Source organism: Amblyomma americanum, chromosome 5 (genome assembly GCF_052857255.1).
Source record: "Amblyomma americanum isolate KBUSLIRL-KWMA chromosome 5, ASM5285725v1, whole genome shotgun sequence".
NCBI lineage: Eukaryota > Metazoa > Arthropoda > Arachnida > Ixodida > Ixodidae > Amblyomma > Amblyomma americanum.
Window position 1 is genome coordinate 195,844,715 of NC_135501.1, and position 17,491 is coordinate 195,862,205.

The 17,491-nt window shown below is 48.5% G+C and overlaps 1 protein-coding gene across 3 annotated transcripts in view; it reads right to left on the reverse strand.

Moving 5' to 3' along the window:
* Positions 1–17,247, reverse strand: part of smg (sterile alpha motif domain containing protein 4 smaug) — a 112,216-nt gene extending 94,969 nt beyond the window's left edge. For 2 of the 3 annotated variants that reach the window (XM_077666280.1, XM_077666278.1), the window contains exon 1: positions 17,101–17,247. The gene's annotated coding sequence lies outside the window, so the exon portion shown is untranslated. Of the gene's footprint in view, positions 1–16,786; positions 16,988–17,100 lie in introns of those variants that run through there. The other variant, XM_077666279.1, reaches the window with a different exon arrangement.
* Between the last annotated feature and the right edge of the window lie 244 nt (positions 17,248–17,491).

Here is a 17,491-nt window from a genome sequence, read left to right on the forward strand (position 1 = left end):
CCGAATCCCCCTCCCTCCGCTGGCCCGATCCTTGTCAGTTTTGGTACGAAAGGGAGAGGGAGTAAAGTCTGGACAAGGAAATGAAGCAGTTCGTTTCCCTAAAACGCCCCCTCTAAGAGTGACCCAAAAGTCCGCCGGAGAGTAAACAGAAAGAAGTGCAAAAGAACGAAACGAACCGAAACGAAATGGCTGTAAAATGCAGCCTCATACGTTGCCCGGGCTCCGCTACACACACAGACACGGACTTCGCCACGCACCGAACGAGACAGCGGCAGCCGGTCAGCAGGGCACGCGGTAGGGTGTACGCATGTCCGTCGTGGTTGACCACGCTGATGAAGCGGGAGCACGCAAAGGTGCGGCGTTCGCGCTACATGCAACCCGGGGAGCGTGACGTGGCCCCACAGCACGGGTCGCGTGACTTAAAAGGCAGAGTCGCTCGCGAATCACGCGCTCCGCTTTCGACAAACACGGGGAGTCCCGAGACAAAAAAAAACTCCTCTCCATCGAACGCTATCCAACCTCCGAAATCGCCAGGGAACAACGAATGGACGATGTCCACAGCGCATTTCGCGAACTTTCTTTGTCGACCAAAATGGAAGGAGGGATTCAGCCCCCCCCCCCCCCCCCCCCCCGCCCTCCTTTTAATCCGCCCCTGCTCTCGCTTCGCCGCTAACTGCACTACAGAGGGTCGATACGCCTTTTAGCAAAAGAACCCCTACTACAACAAAGAGATTCAAGAACGCCTGGCCCCAGAACAGGGCCTGACGAAAGTAAGCGCGAGGCCGGTTTCGCTCTCCACCCTTCTTCTATCCCCCTCCCCCCCTCACCCTGCCCCTCTCTCCCCGCGCTGCCCTCGTTTAAAGGGCGCCGCCATGAAAATGCCCGTAGCGGTGGCCGCATCGCCATCACCACCATCAAGGCACGAGGAAGGGGATAAAGACCAGGAGAAGCGGGCGCCGGGAAAGACGGCCTTGCCTCTTCGGCCGCCACCCCCCCCGCATCACGAACCAGAAGAGGGGGGGGAGGGGGGGGGGGGGGGGGCACGTTTCGCGAGCAGCAGAGGGAGACACTACGAGGAACTAGGAAGACGAGCGAGCGACGGCGGCGCAGTGAAAGTGAGCGCGCTTGGATCCAGGAAGGGGATCTCTCTATTCGCCGCCGCTGCAGCAAACGGTCGCCGCTCCCGAAACTCTGGTCAGCCGAACACAGAAACGGGGAAGCCAACTTGTGGACTGAAAGGGGGGGGGGGGGGGGGGGGGGGGGGGCCGACGAAAACACCCTCCTCCTCCTCGCCGACTCAAGGGCGCGGACGTTAGAAAAAGGCATGCCAAAAAGAAAAAAAACTGCGGAGGGCCACGAAGGATAAGCGCCGGACCGTTAGCCTAAACTGGAGGAAAGGTGGCGGCGATGTGTGATGCCGAATATACACGGTGGGGGCACGGCTTTTATTGCGGAGATAGCGCCGAGAGGGCGGGTGTCTCGGGAGTAAACGCGGAGTCGCCGGGGTGTTTCGTCGCCGAAAACACCCGCGTTGTTCGCAGGCTGCGCACTCATGTCGGCCTGGAGGATGAGGAGGAGGAGGGGCTTCATGAATTTGGGAGAGGCCTGGTTGTTAGCCTAGCATGCTACTACACTAAAGGGGCTGCCAAGCAGACATGTGTCCTACTGCTCGCTTTAGGAGAGGAGCTCTTCATCAGTAGTACTCAGGCAATGCTAGGCCAAAGAAAAGATGACACCACTAGTGCTCGAGCAGCGGTCAAGCGAACCTTGTAATAATGGCGCGCCACTGAGAGAGCTGTGATATTCCAAAGCCTCAGCATACGCCAGCCGGTGGAAGAGGAGCCAATGCTTCGCTGAACGCAAGGACAGACACGAAGATGGCCTCAGTGCGTAATTTCTCCTACCCCATGCTTCTCGCAGTCGCGGAGGTTGTCCATAACGAAATAACTGATGTAACGAAGAAAACTGAATTATCCCAGAAGCGTGACGCAACGGTCTTTCCCTGCGAATATAACGCAATATCGATAACAGTAAAGCGATTCCAGCGTCCCTTAAACTTCGTTGCAGCAAAGTTTTAATTCACTTTACAAGTTGAACTCTACACTATAAAGTGAATTACTTTACATTTTACGATTCACTTCGCGCATATGGCAGGTTCTCTCAGATAATGAATGGCAGTTTACCAATATCCCTTAAGAGAAAAGTATACAACAGCTGTATCTCACCGGTACTCACCTACGGGGCAGAAACGTGGAGGCTAACGAAAAGGGTTCAGCTTAAATTAAGAACAACGCACTGAGCTATGGAAAGAAAAATGGTAGGTATAACGTTAATAAGAGACCACCGGAAGGGGGCGGAATGGGTGAGGGAACAAACGCGGGTTATGACATCCTAGTCGAAGTCAAGAAGAAATGAGCTTGGCCAGGGCGTGTAATGCGAAGGCAACATAACCACTGGTCTTTAAGGGTAACGGAGTGGATTCCAAGAGAAGGCGAGCGTAGCGGGGTGGGGGGAGGGGGGGGGGGGGCAATAAGTTAGGTGGACAGATGAGATTATGAAGTTTGCGGTGATGTGGTGGCCGCAGCTGGCAAAGGACAAGGTTAATTGGAGAGTCGTGGGAGAGGCCTTTGCCCTGCAGTGGGCGTAGTCAGGCTGATGATGATTACAAGGAATAGGCAGAAATTTACGCCTCCTTTATCGCCACCCACCATCCCAACATAGCAACTACGCGTGTTACCGAAGTTTACTGGAAAGCTAACAGCTCGTCACTCTCTGCATGGACGCACACAGTACGTTCACCCGAAAAGCCAAGTGACGCGATTGACGTTTCTCGGCGAGAAGGGGTGATAAGTGTCCGGCTGGTTTCTCATCGATTACGCATCACAGACCGATGTAATAATGGGCACGATGATGTTCTCATTCGTTTCCGCTCCGATTTCGGGTGACAGCACTACCGGTATTTGATATCTGGCGTTCCGAGGCACGTGTCTTAGTCATCCAGTGATATTGCGCACGTCACGGAGTCCTGATGATCGATCTTATTACTGCTGCTGTACTATATCGAAGTTATGGGACGCAGTGCGCAGAGCTGTGACGCGGCAACTGTGGCTTGTCACAGTGCTACTCACTGCAGCTTTCTACATTTGTTGAGAATATGTCAGAATAAATCGGGCGAAGTTCAACTGGTTTGTTTTACTTTTCAATTATCTTGCATTTCCTTCCTCGCGTTCTATGCCACGAATAATGTAAACAGATTATGGTTAGGTTTATGGGGGGTTTATCGTCCCAAAGCAACTCAGGCTATGATATGAAGGACGCCGCAGTGAAGGGCTCCGGAAATTTCGACCACCAGGGGTTCTTTAACGTGCACTGACGTATCGCACAGTACACGGGCCTCTAGAATTTCGCCTCCATCGAAATTCGACCGCCGCGGCTGGGATCGAACCCTCGTCTTCCGTGTCAGCAGCCGAACGCCTAAACACTGAGCACCGCGGCGGCCCAAACAGATTATGAGGAAAGGAAAAGCGCAGTAACTGTCTCACATCTTGGTGGACACCTCAACAGCACCACGAGGGAAACGAACTGTGCGATGTCAGTGCACGTTAAAGAACCCGAGGTGATCGAAATTATTCCGGAGCCCTCCACTACCGACTCCTCCTGCAAATACATAATCGCCGACTCGCGAGGTGCTTGTCGAAACGTCGAGCAAGGGTGGGCTACTCCCCTGGCTTATCGCATCTACCAAAATTGTAGCCGAGACTCGGATCCTGAGCACCGATCTCTCGTTTGGGCTCCAGGTCACCAAGGCCTCCACGGAAACGAAGCAGCTGACGCCGCCGCACGCGCGCTCTCTCTCTGGGCATTTCCTACGGGACCCGACGCTGAGCAGGACTCCGATTTCAATCCGGTTTACACTTTTAATGAAATATGCGATTACTACAAATCCACCCACCAAACTCTTCCCACTCCTTGCAAAGGGCTGGGGAAGGCCAACGAGCGGGTACTCCTGCGCCTGCTCACTAACACGATGCTGTGCCCGGCAACTCTAAAGCATTTCAATCCTCAATTCGACGGGCGGTGCTCACACTGTGGGGAGGTGTCGGACACCTACCACATGGTGTGGCCTGCCAGCAGAACCCATCCCTACCCCCTATCCCAAACCCCACCCGAGAGGACTGGGAGGCGACCCTGTCCGGCTGCTGCACCCTCCAGGCCCAAAGGGCCTTAACACAGCGCGCCCGGGCTGCGGCAACCGCCAATGGGGGTGCCTGACTAGGCATCCCACCTAGTAAGTGGTTGTAAAGGCGTGACCCTTCAGGTCATGACCTCCAACACCTCTCTCTGTGAGTAATAAATGTTTTCACCACCACCTCTTTCTTCCTTTCTTCTCTCACTCCCTCCTTTATCTCTTCCCTTACGGCGCGGTTCAGGTGTCCGCCGATATGTGAAACATATACTGCGCCATTTCCTATCCCCAAAAACCGAAACCAAGGAGGATAAAAGGAGTCAAAGTAGAAATAAAGGAATCGCAGTGGAGGGGGCTCCGGATTAATTTAGATCACCTGGTTATGCATTTCTTAATGGTACACTGAAGACAAACGCAGGTTGCCCTGTATCTAAAGTTTTTATAAGCTAGAAAACACCAAGAAAAAAAATCATACAGGTACCGCCATCACCGGCCGATTTTGCAAGTAAAATTACGTGCGGCGACATCATCGCGAATCCCGGAGGCCACGCTACACCGCCACACGCTTCAAAACGGAACAAACCCGTACTTTTCGGCAAGGACGTCGGTTTGAATAGAACGGTGGGAAGATTTTTAAATCCAATTTTCTTGGCGACAAATGCGTATTTAGCTTCCGGACAGACGTCAACAAAGCCAGAGAGAGGCTGAGTATCAATTTTCATTAATAATATCAGCTGGGCAGAGCTGTCCTCACGTTTAAGAAGTTTTGCAGGCATAGTAGGGTGGGCGCAGCTGGCACAGGACAGGGCTATTTGGAGAGACATGGGAGAGGCCTTTACCCTGCAGTGATGATGATGCTACAGCGTAGCATGCATTCCGTAGTGGGTAGTGTCTTCTGACAGAATGCAGTGACAAAACTAGATTTAAAAAAAAAAATAGGGGACACTTAAGCTCCGCCTTTAACGGTATATGACACGACAACCGTTCCTCTTGCCCACACAGACACGAACACCGTTCGCTCTTTCGCAGTCACAAACATTATGTGAAAGGCCACACGACGTACCATCAGGGACAAAAGTAACAGACCTCCCCCCCCCCCCCCTTCCCTCCAAGTTTTCCGGCCCGTGCCACTCTGCGTGGGGGCGCCACCTGACAAAACACTTCTAGTACTGGGACCGGTGCTGTGGGCCCGTTTCGACACCAGAGGTGCTTTGTCAGGTGGCGCCCCGCGCAGAGTGGCACGGGCCGGAACATGGAGGGGGGAGGAGAGGGGGTCTGTTACTCTTGTCCCCAATGGTACATATAAAGCCCCGCTTTAACAAAGCTGTACGAATGTGTCTGCGTGGCGTAGCGGTATCGTGTCTGAGGGCCCGAGGGTCAAAGGTTTTCGATGCGCCGCTTGTGTGGCTGGCGCCATCTATGGGAGCCTCTTGTAATTGAATGGACCTAATTTTTCCGCCACGCCAACAGTAACGCCGACACCGGCTTTTCTGCGACACAGGGCTTCACACGTAAAAAAAAAAATGAACATCGCAGTACACTGACAATCACCGCAAAATAAAGAAAGAACACTGAGACAGAGAGAAGGAAAGAAGCACCTTTTTATAGCACTGAGAGGTGTATGTGGAAGCATGCAATTCGGCTCCGAGTCGCCTAGAGTTGTTACAAGTAGATTAACTGCCACAAAACCAGAATACACAGCGTTATTCTGGGGTCGGCACCAAGCAAAAACCTGATACCATTGTTGAAAACGATACGAAGCCATTCAGCAACGTTTATCTTAAGCTAACAAGACCTTCATAGCGTGAGCGTGGGATGGGTGAAAGATAGTTTCAATCTACCATCGATATAATCGCGTCGCAATAAATTCCGCTGTCTGTTTTCCCTTTGTGGACGATAAGGAAAGAAAAGAAAAAAAAGGAAATTCAAGGGGCGCTAGCGTTAGAAGCCTTTGTGCACTATGTAGCGATATGTGTAGCTGCGAAATTTCTGGGCGAACTCTGCCTATTTGCCAGAGCGATACCGCTTTTTTTTTTTTTTGCCACACAGCTGCATACTCAGATGTGGCGTCATGCGAACTTGCAGAAGAGTACCATGAGGCAGGCAGGAAACTCAGTTCTGAACGTAGCAATTCCATTTTAAATAGCCAAGAGCGTGGACTTTGTACGGTTATTTCTTTCATCCCATTTTAGGGGGGGGGGGGGGGGGACATGCCAACCGTGACACAACCTTACATACTCCGACACCGGGGGGCGCTCACAATGGGGTTTCTGATGCTAACGCATTATAAAATTACAGGATTGCCCTTGTCTGCTTAAAAGGGGAAATGCGAAAACCTTTCTTTATGTTTATTTTTTCAACGCTACCATCATCAATAAACCGCTATCGCCAACTATCACTATCGCTGTCATCACCATCATCGCTATCTCTAGCACTATCAGTAGCTATCATCATCACTACCATCACTATCTCTACTACTGCCGCCAGCTATCATTATCACTATCATCACTACCACTATACCTATCACTATCACAATATGCGCAGCAATCATCAGCTGGCGGCCAGTCTTTCTCCTTCACGTCACCCACAAGTTCGGCGGCTTCAAATCAGCACGCTGCCACGAACCAGCGCACATTTGGGCGCGTCGTTTTTGCAGCATCTGTACCACACACACCAACCCAATGGACAACAAAAAACTCTATGGACGTCCCTTGGACATTCAGGACGTCCAAGGGAGTTCCAGTACCATTTGGGAAGATCCAATGCGTTACACAAACGGAGCAGAAAGAGCCGGGGGTTAAATGTGGATTTCTCACGCGACGAAGAAGCGCGCCGTCATGCAAGCGGTAGAGAGGGCGGGGAGCTCAGGCTTAACACCCCGGGGGATTCCTCCAAGTACGCCGGATGATGAGCGCACACGGACGTTTTCGCGCGCTCCGTCGAGGCGCGGCCGCTGGACGCGGAAATCGATCCCGCGTATTCGCCTGCTCAGCAGCCTACATTTCTGTCATAAAGCCATCCTCCGCCATGGGCGCAAACCCCACATAAACTCCTGTGGACAGCAGCTGCCTTCTGAAAATTTTGCCAAGGCGCCGACCCGCCGCCGCTGCTGAAGCGCTTTACACAACGCCAGCGACCGAGAGAGACAGACAACGCGCATTGTTGCGGCGACGGTAAGCACGAGGTCACCGCTTTTTTTTCCCCTCAGACCTAATTACAACCCTTCTGCACCCCCCCACCCCCCTTTCGCCAGGTCTTTACTCTTCAGGTGGAGGTAAAAAGCGTGGCAGGTCTCCGTCCCGCGGGCTGCCTAGCTTTGTCCTTTTTCTTTTTGCCGATCGTTTATTAGACACGCCAGCTACACGGCGCCCGCGTGTGTAGTTAGTCGGCCGGCTAGCCATAGCTGCGGCGGCAGCCACCCCAAAGGAGCAACGACCTCTGTCCGTCCTCCTCTCCCTCCTTCGCGCCGCTTCGATGTGCTGTGACCAAGACTGCGCGCGCAACAAACCCACTGGCCACTGGTGCGCGCGAACCAGACCAAAGAAACAAAGCGGGCCTACATGCTACGCTGCCCGCCACCTTCCCACTTTCGCCGCTCGCGGAATACTACACCGCTAGAGGAGGAGGAGGAGGAGGAGGAGGAGGAAAGAAGAAGGAGAGGAACGCGTGCACAAGGCGCGCTTGTAAAATGAATAGTACGACACTGAGAGTCCTCGCTTCACTGCTGCCCACAGCACGGCCGCATTCAAGCGGCTGCTTGCTGGCTCTACGGTTCCAGCAATCGGATAAAGGGTGATCAGATGCGCGGTCAGAACGAACAAGTGCCGCTTTCAGGCCACAACATCACCGTCACATCAACACCACCAACATTGGAAAAAGGCCCCTGCAGTAGGCATTTTAACACGGTGGAAGACTCAGCCGCCACTGTTGGACGCTACGTCTACCTGATAAAAAGGGGAAGGCCACAAAATTCAAAGTCAAATCCAAAATCCGGGTTACGTCCACCATGGAACACTGGCGTCCCGATGACCTCCAAGGTGAACCTTGATCTTTCGTCAGACGCGGCCACCTTTATCACGGAGAACCTAACCTCAATTGCGCACTTCACACTTTCTCAAACTCCTCCCCTCCCCCCATCTCTTCCTCGGCTACGTTATGTCGGCCTTGGTGTAACGCAGTTGAGGATCAAAATTTTCAGACCACGCCCATCTAGTGTCTGCACAGCCTTGCGCAGAGAGAACAGTGTATATATGTATGCGTGGCGGAGCGTATGCAATATGTAACGTATAATTCTAGAGGGTGCACATAAATATGCCAGAAGTGGGGCCATAAAGGGTACAGCACACACTGCGAGATATCAACAAGACAGAGAAGAGAAAAAGAAAAGAAACAAAGGCGAGGAGGCTAACAATACAGAAGGTATCGGTTTACAACCTTAACAATGCAGGAGGATGGAGACGATATGGGGAGCAAGTGAGTTAAAATGAAAGTGTTCCACGAGACAGCAAACTCTCAAGGTACACTCCCCCTTGAGAAGTACTTGTAGCTGGGTGTTGCTACATATTCAGGAAAGACACAGGAGCACAAAAATTACAAGCTCAGATGTAGTAAGGGAACGGGACAATCCCGTTTCCTCACTGTGTATGTGTTCGTATTTTAGCACTTCTGTGTCTTTCCCCGAGTATACTTCCACTTACCGGCTTCATGACGTTACTCATCGTTTACATGTGCCTAATTATAGTTATTTTCCATTATAGATATCTTCTTATCATTTGCAGGAAGCTGAGGCCAGAAATTCAACGCAATATGAATTGCCAGGAGCTACACGGATACTCCATTTTTTTTTTTTTGTGGCATCTGAACCTAACGCAATCATCCCAGTGATCAACAACTAAACCATTTGCAAAATAAAGAACTACGAAATGCAGGTATACATAACTAATTTTTTAGGAAACTGCACATGGCAGGCGCTCTGCTTCTGGTCTAACTCTATTAGTGAAAAAAAGAAAAAGAAAATAATATGGCTGGCCAGACCATGTCTCCCTTGATCCCCCCCCCCCTATGCACAACACTCAGACTTTGACCACAGAGGAGCAACTTTAAAACATGACACATCTGGTTACAACAACAAATACACAAGCCACGCATAACCAAGGAATCAAACCCAGGCAGAATTTCTCGAATGATGACACAAGCTGAAGCAGACATAACACCACTTTCTGGTTACAGGCCGAAACTAATTTCACGCTAAAACAGGCTTGCTTTGCTCAGGTGACAATGAAATGAAATGAAGCAAAAGAACAGCCGGCTGCATTCGAACCGATGCCAGTGAAGGGTCAGCAGCTCCACGCCTTCAACCAAACAGCCGTCGCCATGATAGGCATAAGGTCCCGAGATCAAACTCCACCCGTGCAGCCAAGTATCAATGCTACAGTAGAAAACAAGGCACATCAGTTAAAAAAAACATGCCAGGTGCAAGGCTACACCTCAAATGCTAGGCATACCTGCACCCTATTTCCAAAGGCTTTGTATAGTGATGCCCCGCCAGTGATCCCTGGCCTTAACCAATAGCACCATACAGAGAATTCCATTTTATAGTAACCGGTGGCACAGCAATCTGCTGACTTCCAAATTCCTAACCAAACAACACACTGAATTTTGAAAAATATGAAGACCACCAAGAGTTCTGCCATTCCATCATGAGATTGCTCAGAGGTCAAACTTAGTATATGTAACCGAGCGTGCAGCTTGTTCAAAGCACAAGATGGTCTTCCTCATGCATGAAAGCACAGTAGCAAGCAAAAGCGCCTTAAGAAAGCCATTACAGCCAAGAAAGGACAGAATGCACAACCGAGCCCAGGTGCGCAATCCCTTACTGCTGACCAGACAATGAGTTATTCAAAAGCAAGGCAGAGGGGGCCGCACAGCTGCACGCATCCGTGTCTCGCCATAAAGTTTCGAATGCTGTTCGAAAGGCAGCTACAAGGATTTTTAGCCAAGCTTCGACTGGCCAGGCCCACACAGGAGGGCCAGGGCCAAACAGCACACGTGTGCAGCCTTTCAAGGGGAGAGACAATGGACAATGGGCAGAAGACACATCCGCCTGTACAGGAGCTCCAAAAGCTCTGTGACGCAAACTCTGCTCAAGCAGGAAAACCAAGATGCTTAACAGACAATGAAGAAATGAGGGCCCCATACACTACCATCAATAAGGACACGACCACAGGCAGCACAGGTGGGCAGTATAGATTCACGGCCAACAAAACAGTGAACAAGTGCACTTTAGTACCATCAAGAATCTTTCTTAGAATGCTGAATGACTTAACAATCCATACATAATTGACAGCAGTCTGTAGGACGGATAACCGCTTGTCTTTTGAACACATACACATTTCCCATCTTTACTTATAAGGCTGTTCCTCATCTCTTATCTTGTACTCCAGGGAAGCACGTACAGGTAAAGAAGGGAGGCATCCTAAACCACCAACACAGCAAACTTTTGAATTATATCTGCACTGAACTTAGTTCCACAAAATTTTCAGAAAGCTATTAATAGATCCTATTTGGCAGTGGGCGCTGTTCCATGTCCTCATAGTGACCTAATTACATACTTCTTTGTTTATTCTAAAGCATTCTTTACAATATGTTGTTGCAACACGCTCAACTGTGTCTCACTCGTGTCTCTATTAATATTTTTTATACTCGTGCATTTTAATTACCGTGACCCGTGATCATCATCTGCTCTCTCCACTAATGCAGTGCTCCATTTACGCTTAAGAGTACATAAATGATGACAATGATGATTTTCCGGCCCCAAGGACCCAACCAAGAGGAGTTCCTTACCTGCATTCACAACAGATGACCAAATCTTCAAAGCCCAACTCCATCCAATACTACAATCAACAATGTACCTGATGCCTCAACAACCAAAAAGCAGTAAAGGAATGCTGCCTGAATAACAAGCAATTCAGTAAACAAAAGAAGCAGGCCTGAATATCTCAGAACCATAACTAGTCTAAAAAGCCGTTCACTATAAGGACTTACATCTAAGGGAATGAACTACACCAAACTATTATAAAAAAGAACATGGCAAGTGAGCTACTGCACAAAGCTGTTATATAGGCTCAACATCACACACAAAAGCAACGTTTCACTTAGTACTGGCAGAGCTAATCAAGAAAAAACCTCAACTATTAGCCAAGCTAGAAAGCAATTATGACTTCCACTTGTCCCATTTCCACCAATGCTCAATTCCAGAAACAAATAAAAATCAGGAATGTTATGATGGTCGGAATATACGGCAGCTGAAAATTCAACACTCCTGACACAGTTCAGATGCCAGTCTAGAATTAATAGTTTCTCTTAGCTTCTCCAGAATATCACAGAGCAAGTTTCTGTAAGCCATCAAAGTGTATTATGAGTAAGGAAAACACGTGCCTGATAATTAAAATGGCTCATTAAGTTAGATGGTTTGACATCTTTAACATAAACAGTGCACACGGGCAATGAACAAAGGGAGAACATGATAGCAATAAAAAAAATTATCCCTGGTCTCGTCTTCTGAGAGTGAACTGCCTAGACAACCCTACCCCTCAGAATGCGGCCTGTATCCGATTCTGGATAAACTGCATTTGGCAGCAAGGAGGCTATCATGCACATGAACAGACACGTAACTGTGTGTTCAGCTAACGTTCATGTTCCAGTTGGAGCATGCAGTTGGGCTGTCACAGTTCTGACCAAGTGTACTACTGTCCCTATGATGTCCCCGAAAAATGTTCAACGGCATATTCCAGAACTGCAAGGTCCACAACAGCTAAGAACAGAACTAAAAGTGGTTGGGTATCGTCCCCGTGCAGTTTTGTGCTTTGCTTACAGCATGCATCAAAGTAGCTGATGGCTGGCTAATTTTGGCACACTGACACACTAGCTGCACGATCAAAGACTAAATGGCCAAAACAGCACCAAAGGCAAGGAAGATGAAGGTGGGATTGTGGAATAGGTGCAATCAGGCAATCGGGGCACATTTCGAAGGTTAGACTGCATGAATATGAGGCGTCATGTCTCTCATATACTTTACCATGTGGTCTCGTCTCAAGCTACAGCTAGCTTCACAGAGCCAAAACTTTCAAGGCTACAAAACCAGCAGAGGTCAGTACTCTACCTACTGGTACTGCAAATAATGTGTAGTCCAAATTAGTTGAACAATTAATTGAACAAGATCGAGCAACAATAAGTTGAACAAGATCTGCAGCACGAGGATGAAGCACATTACCTAGCTACCGGCCCCGCCTTCCAAACCAAACCTGCGTCCTTCTGCACTTGCTTTAATGCGGCAAAAAGTCAGAAAAATAACTAAGCCTATCTATCAAAGAAATGAGGTTCAAAATGCTAATATATTCAGGTATAATGAAATGGCAACAAATGCTAATTTCTTCAATTTCGAATAGACCTCCTGAATTTAATAAAGTTCAAGGGCCAATAAAAATGCAATATCTCAAGGAATTCAGCTACACGAAGCAATAAAGCTCTGCGACGAAAATTGCAGCGCTCCAAATAAAAAAAACTAATAATGATAAGAAAAACTAATAAAGACTAAGGCCACACCTCCAGCCACATGTACAGCGTACTGCATAAGTTGAAATCCCAGCTGAGTCACGAGTAATGCAGAAATCAAGCATGACTACTTAGCCACATGACACGTATCCTGGCCCCATATAACAGTTTTCGTCCCTCCAAAGAACACTATACTACACCGTTATAAGCCATCATGGTAACAAATCTATTATGATGGTAAAGAAGGTTCGAAATGCGTCAGCACCCTGTCTGTCAATCTATCAAAAAAAATAAATGTTGTTCCTGAAGTGTGGCGTTGCTACTGCGCGTATGTGAGTGTCAGCATTTTGAGATGTCTTATATTGAATGTTTTTCGAATAAACGGCAGTTAAAGACTAGCGTCTATCCTGTGTATTTGAGTTCTTTGTCTCGTGTGTTCACTAAGCGCTAGCAAAATGATTTCAAACAAATCTAGCTCACAAATTACTACAACAGTAACAACGAAAATCATCTCTGGGCAGGCCACTCAGGCATATCCAGCTACCCCGACCTATCTCATAAAACAGTCCTGAAAAAAATTTATTCGTACCAATCAAGGTATATGCCACCATGGGTTGCTAAGACTCAAAAAACAACCTTAATAGCTTAACAGCCGTATCACTGAGCTAGCGCTACCAAGCAGCTTCCCATTCCCAACAAGCTGCTTGACCTTTTGCAACACTATTGAAACCATTGCACTGCACCATTTATCCAGTTTTTCTTCTCTGTAACCAGTGCGTCACACATTCCTGCAGTCAACAAATCACAGCAGCCCGCTCTCCTTGTTCTGAATCTCATTCGTAAACGTCAGAGGCCACCGATTCGAGTTGAAATTATTAAGAAAGGGGCGAAATAAATATAAAAGATGCCCAAGACACAAGGCATCCAAACGGGGTAGTTTTCACATTTGCACCCTCCCTACAATTTAGACTACATACAAGGTGCATTGAGGTTAATCTCATACAGGTGATTAAATGCCATAGGCAACAATCAACATGGACAACATGCCCAGACGATGTATATAAACGATATCAACAGTCTTTGAACCCAAGAAGGACACAAGAAAATATTCCTAATAGTGCCTTTTATAGCCAGAGAGGGAATCGTTATTTTACAGGACATTACTTGGCTAAATACAAAACATGCTGCCGATGAGAGCCAACCCTTGATCACCACTGTAACATGAAGTAATCTATCTATTCCTCCCTAAGCAGTATCTTCCATACCCGTGTAGCTAAGAGAAACCACTTATATGGCAACGTCCTGCAACCGAGTGTGCCACTTGGGAGTACAACTTTCTTGAACCAATAATGTTGATCACTGAAGCTGGCACAAAACACCACGCCAATGACAGAGTTACTGGACATGTAAACAGAACGAAAAACAGAAAATAAAATGAACATTCACAAGCAACAGTTTACTCTGACTGCTCAAGTCTGAGCTAGCTCCTCGCAAAGAACATAAGCATAAGCATTATTTATTTTGCTGCTTAACTATAGCATCTAATCAAGTTTTCATTAGCCGTGGACTACGAACCAGACCCTAAGCAAGCTTTGCCCAACCACCGAAGATATGCATTTCTTGGCAGCAAGTCCAGACTTTACGCGATTCTCTCAACACTGTGATTTGCCGTTCATTGACGTGAGCCTTAGTCTTACACTCCACTCGCAGCTCTCGCTATTCTCTATACAGCCTCACTGGTGGATGCTCCGAGCACATTATAATAAATTACCCTCAAGACTGAGCCACACAGTCTGCACCATCCAAGTGCAACACTGAGCACATGACTGAACTTTACACAAGACGTAACTACATGCACCACCGTTAATGCAAATGCAGTGAAAACAGTGAACTGAAACTGGACTTTGGCTGCCAACGTTTATAAATTTAGCACCACAGTAGCATGTACCAAACTAAGTGGCTGAATGCCACAATCAGCCGCCGCGTTGGCTGAGTGGTTATGGCGCTCGGCTGCTGGCCCGAAAGACGCGGGCTCGATCCCGGCCGCGGCGGTCGAATTTCGATGGAGGCGAAATTCTAGAGGCCCGTGTACTGCGCGATGTCGGGGCACGTTAAAGAACCCCAGGTGGTCGAAATTTCCGGAGCCATTCACTACAGCGTCTCATAGCCTGAGTCGCTTTGGGACGTTAAACCCCCATAAATTAAATTGAATGCCACAATGTATGAAGATGTAGTGTAAGTTCAGGCAGAGAATTAATGAGACCAAACTGAATTTATTCACAGCTGAATAACTTTCTTGTGCAAAAGCCACCCCATAGTTTTGGTAAGTGAACAAAAGCATTCCGCATTATCAACATGCAATTCGAACTGAATTGCGGGATTTACAGTTTGTGCCAATACAATGGAAGACGTGCTTGCTTAGGCTGGGAGTGAAATGCACGCAGGCGCGCGACACAGTGCACGTAGGCATTTCTTGGTTATCATCCATGCATATTACAACCAGCCGTGAGATGTCAAGCATTAGTTTGTGTCAGCGAAAGCTATTCACCGTAACAAAGCTCAGGGGCTCGGCCGAGCACCTCTGTTAAGACCAATACATATGGAGTACAAGCCACACAACTCCGAGCAAATGCCATCACCCAATTCTGTGCAAGACCACATACAGAAAACAAATGAAAGAAGCCATAATAAGCATGTGATAAGAATGTCTAAACGCCAAGAAAAAACTAAACATGAATTTGAACAGTACGCATCACCTTTGCAGTCAAACACCCAAGCGAGATTGTGCTTTCTCCACTCAACAATTCAAGACTCATTTTAACATTACTGAAGTACTTAAACATCACCGTACAATGATAAACACATTACTGCTTGGGCAAAACAGAACTCTATATGCTAAAGAAAACTTGAACTTTCTAGGGCTTTTATTGCACTTAGGTTTATACCTACAGGTCAGTGGCCTCAGTTTAAAAGCCTAAGGACTTGTATACTTCGATCCCACAAACATTAGGTCTCTACAGCAAAGAATATTAATGCTCCAGCTGAAGGGAGCTGAATAATCGTGCAAGAATTGTAAAATAAAAGGCATAAAGCAATCTTCAGACTGCACTACAACAAGCCATTTAAGTTTTAACAGCCGTACTTCTCCCAAACTTGCAAAAGGCTGCGGTTATTACCCTTAGCCAACTGAATAACCGTCGTAAAAAGATTACATAAACAAATTTACATCCAGAAGAGTATTTCGTCAACGTATAGCAAGTACCCGCTTTGCCATATACCCAAGGGATCAGGGCTCGACAGCACATCTTAGAAGAGTTTCACCAACAACACAAGTTAACGATTATCAGCGCCCGCGCGCACACGTGTGTTCGCGGAACACATGACGCAGACAACCGACACAACAACAAACCACTTCCGACTCGAGTTTCACCGTCTCTGCCACATACGGAAGTAAGGCCGGGGCAAACTGCTAACCACTGCTGCTGTCACAACGTCACTGTCGGCACATCGCTAAACAAGCTATAGTGAGGCGCAGTACACGCTGTATTTCGGGCGAGAAAGCGTCAGACCGGCGTTTGAAAACTCAATATCTCGTGACGCACCACTACTGATACAAACTAACGGACGCGTCTACCATTAGCAGGCTCGGCAACTCAAGAACGCCGCTGCCGATCAAACGCTTTTTAACGTGTGAAGCTCGGCGAGCTATCAGCGAAACACAACCGTGTCCTTTTGGGTCAAAATTCACCGACAGATCGCCGCCCGTGCCACGAAAGTTGTCTCAAACGCCAACTGTTTACATTCCCGCCCGGTGCCACGCGGTGCCCTTGTAGAGACTTGCGCGAACGCCGCGCTTGGTCCCAAAGGCACCAGACATGCTCCGAATCATGCGAAGGACCGCTCGGACTCTCTCACAAGAAAGGGGAAGAAAACGCGGGCAATCAGAGCCGGAAGGCGAAGAAAGCACGCGCTAGAGCGAGACCGACTTCAGCTGCTAGACCGTGTTCGGTCTCTTTGCACACGAGAAAGCGACACTTCGTGACTCACCCGGCGGCGCGGTCTACAACTCCCTTCCGTTGGTACGAGTATGGTGATGCTCCGGGGAGCAACGGGAACAGGCTCATTACGCGTCTAACACCGCGGAATGGGGCTAAAGATTAGGCTTAACACGCAAGACGCTCTCCAGACGGATCACACAGATGCTCGGCCGCGGACACACACGCACGTCGCGCGCGCGCGCGCGCACATACACACACACACGTTACGGTGCGATAGGCCTAATGGCAGTGGAAAAATAGGTCACCCGATTCAACAGGAAAACTTCGCCTCGAAGGCGAAAGTGAATCGAAAGGCGCACTTACTTTTGCTCCGCTGCGTCTTTTGTGATCACCAACATGTCATCGCCTTGACTAAAGGCTACTTTGTAGCCTTTTTGGGATTAACACCAAAGTATCACTTTTCAGCGAGCACCCACATGCTCCACTCATGTCGTGGTGCGAGCACGTCACAGGAAGTTGTTTACAAAGGACGTCATCGTTATTCGTGACGTTACACGCGTATTTTTCGAAACATTTTAGACCACTTTCTGCTTTGTAGCAATTTACAGGCCATTACGTTGTTTCACAAATATGTGCCGTGCCTCGAACGCGGCGTTCACAAGAGAAACGGTTAGAAATGAGCCTGGCGTCGTGCCTGCGTCATCGCGCGCCAAACGGAAGGCGGATTTGAACGGCGGCACGACAGCTGTTTGCG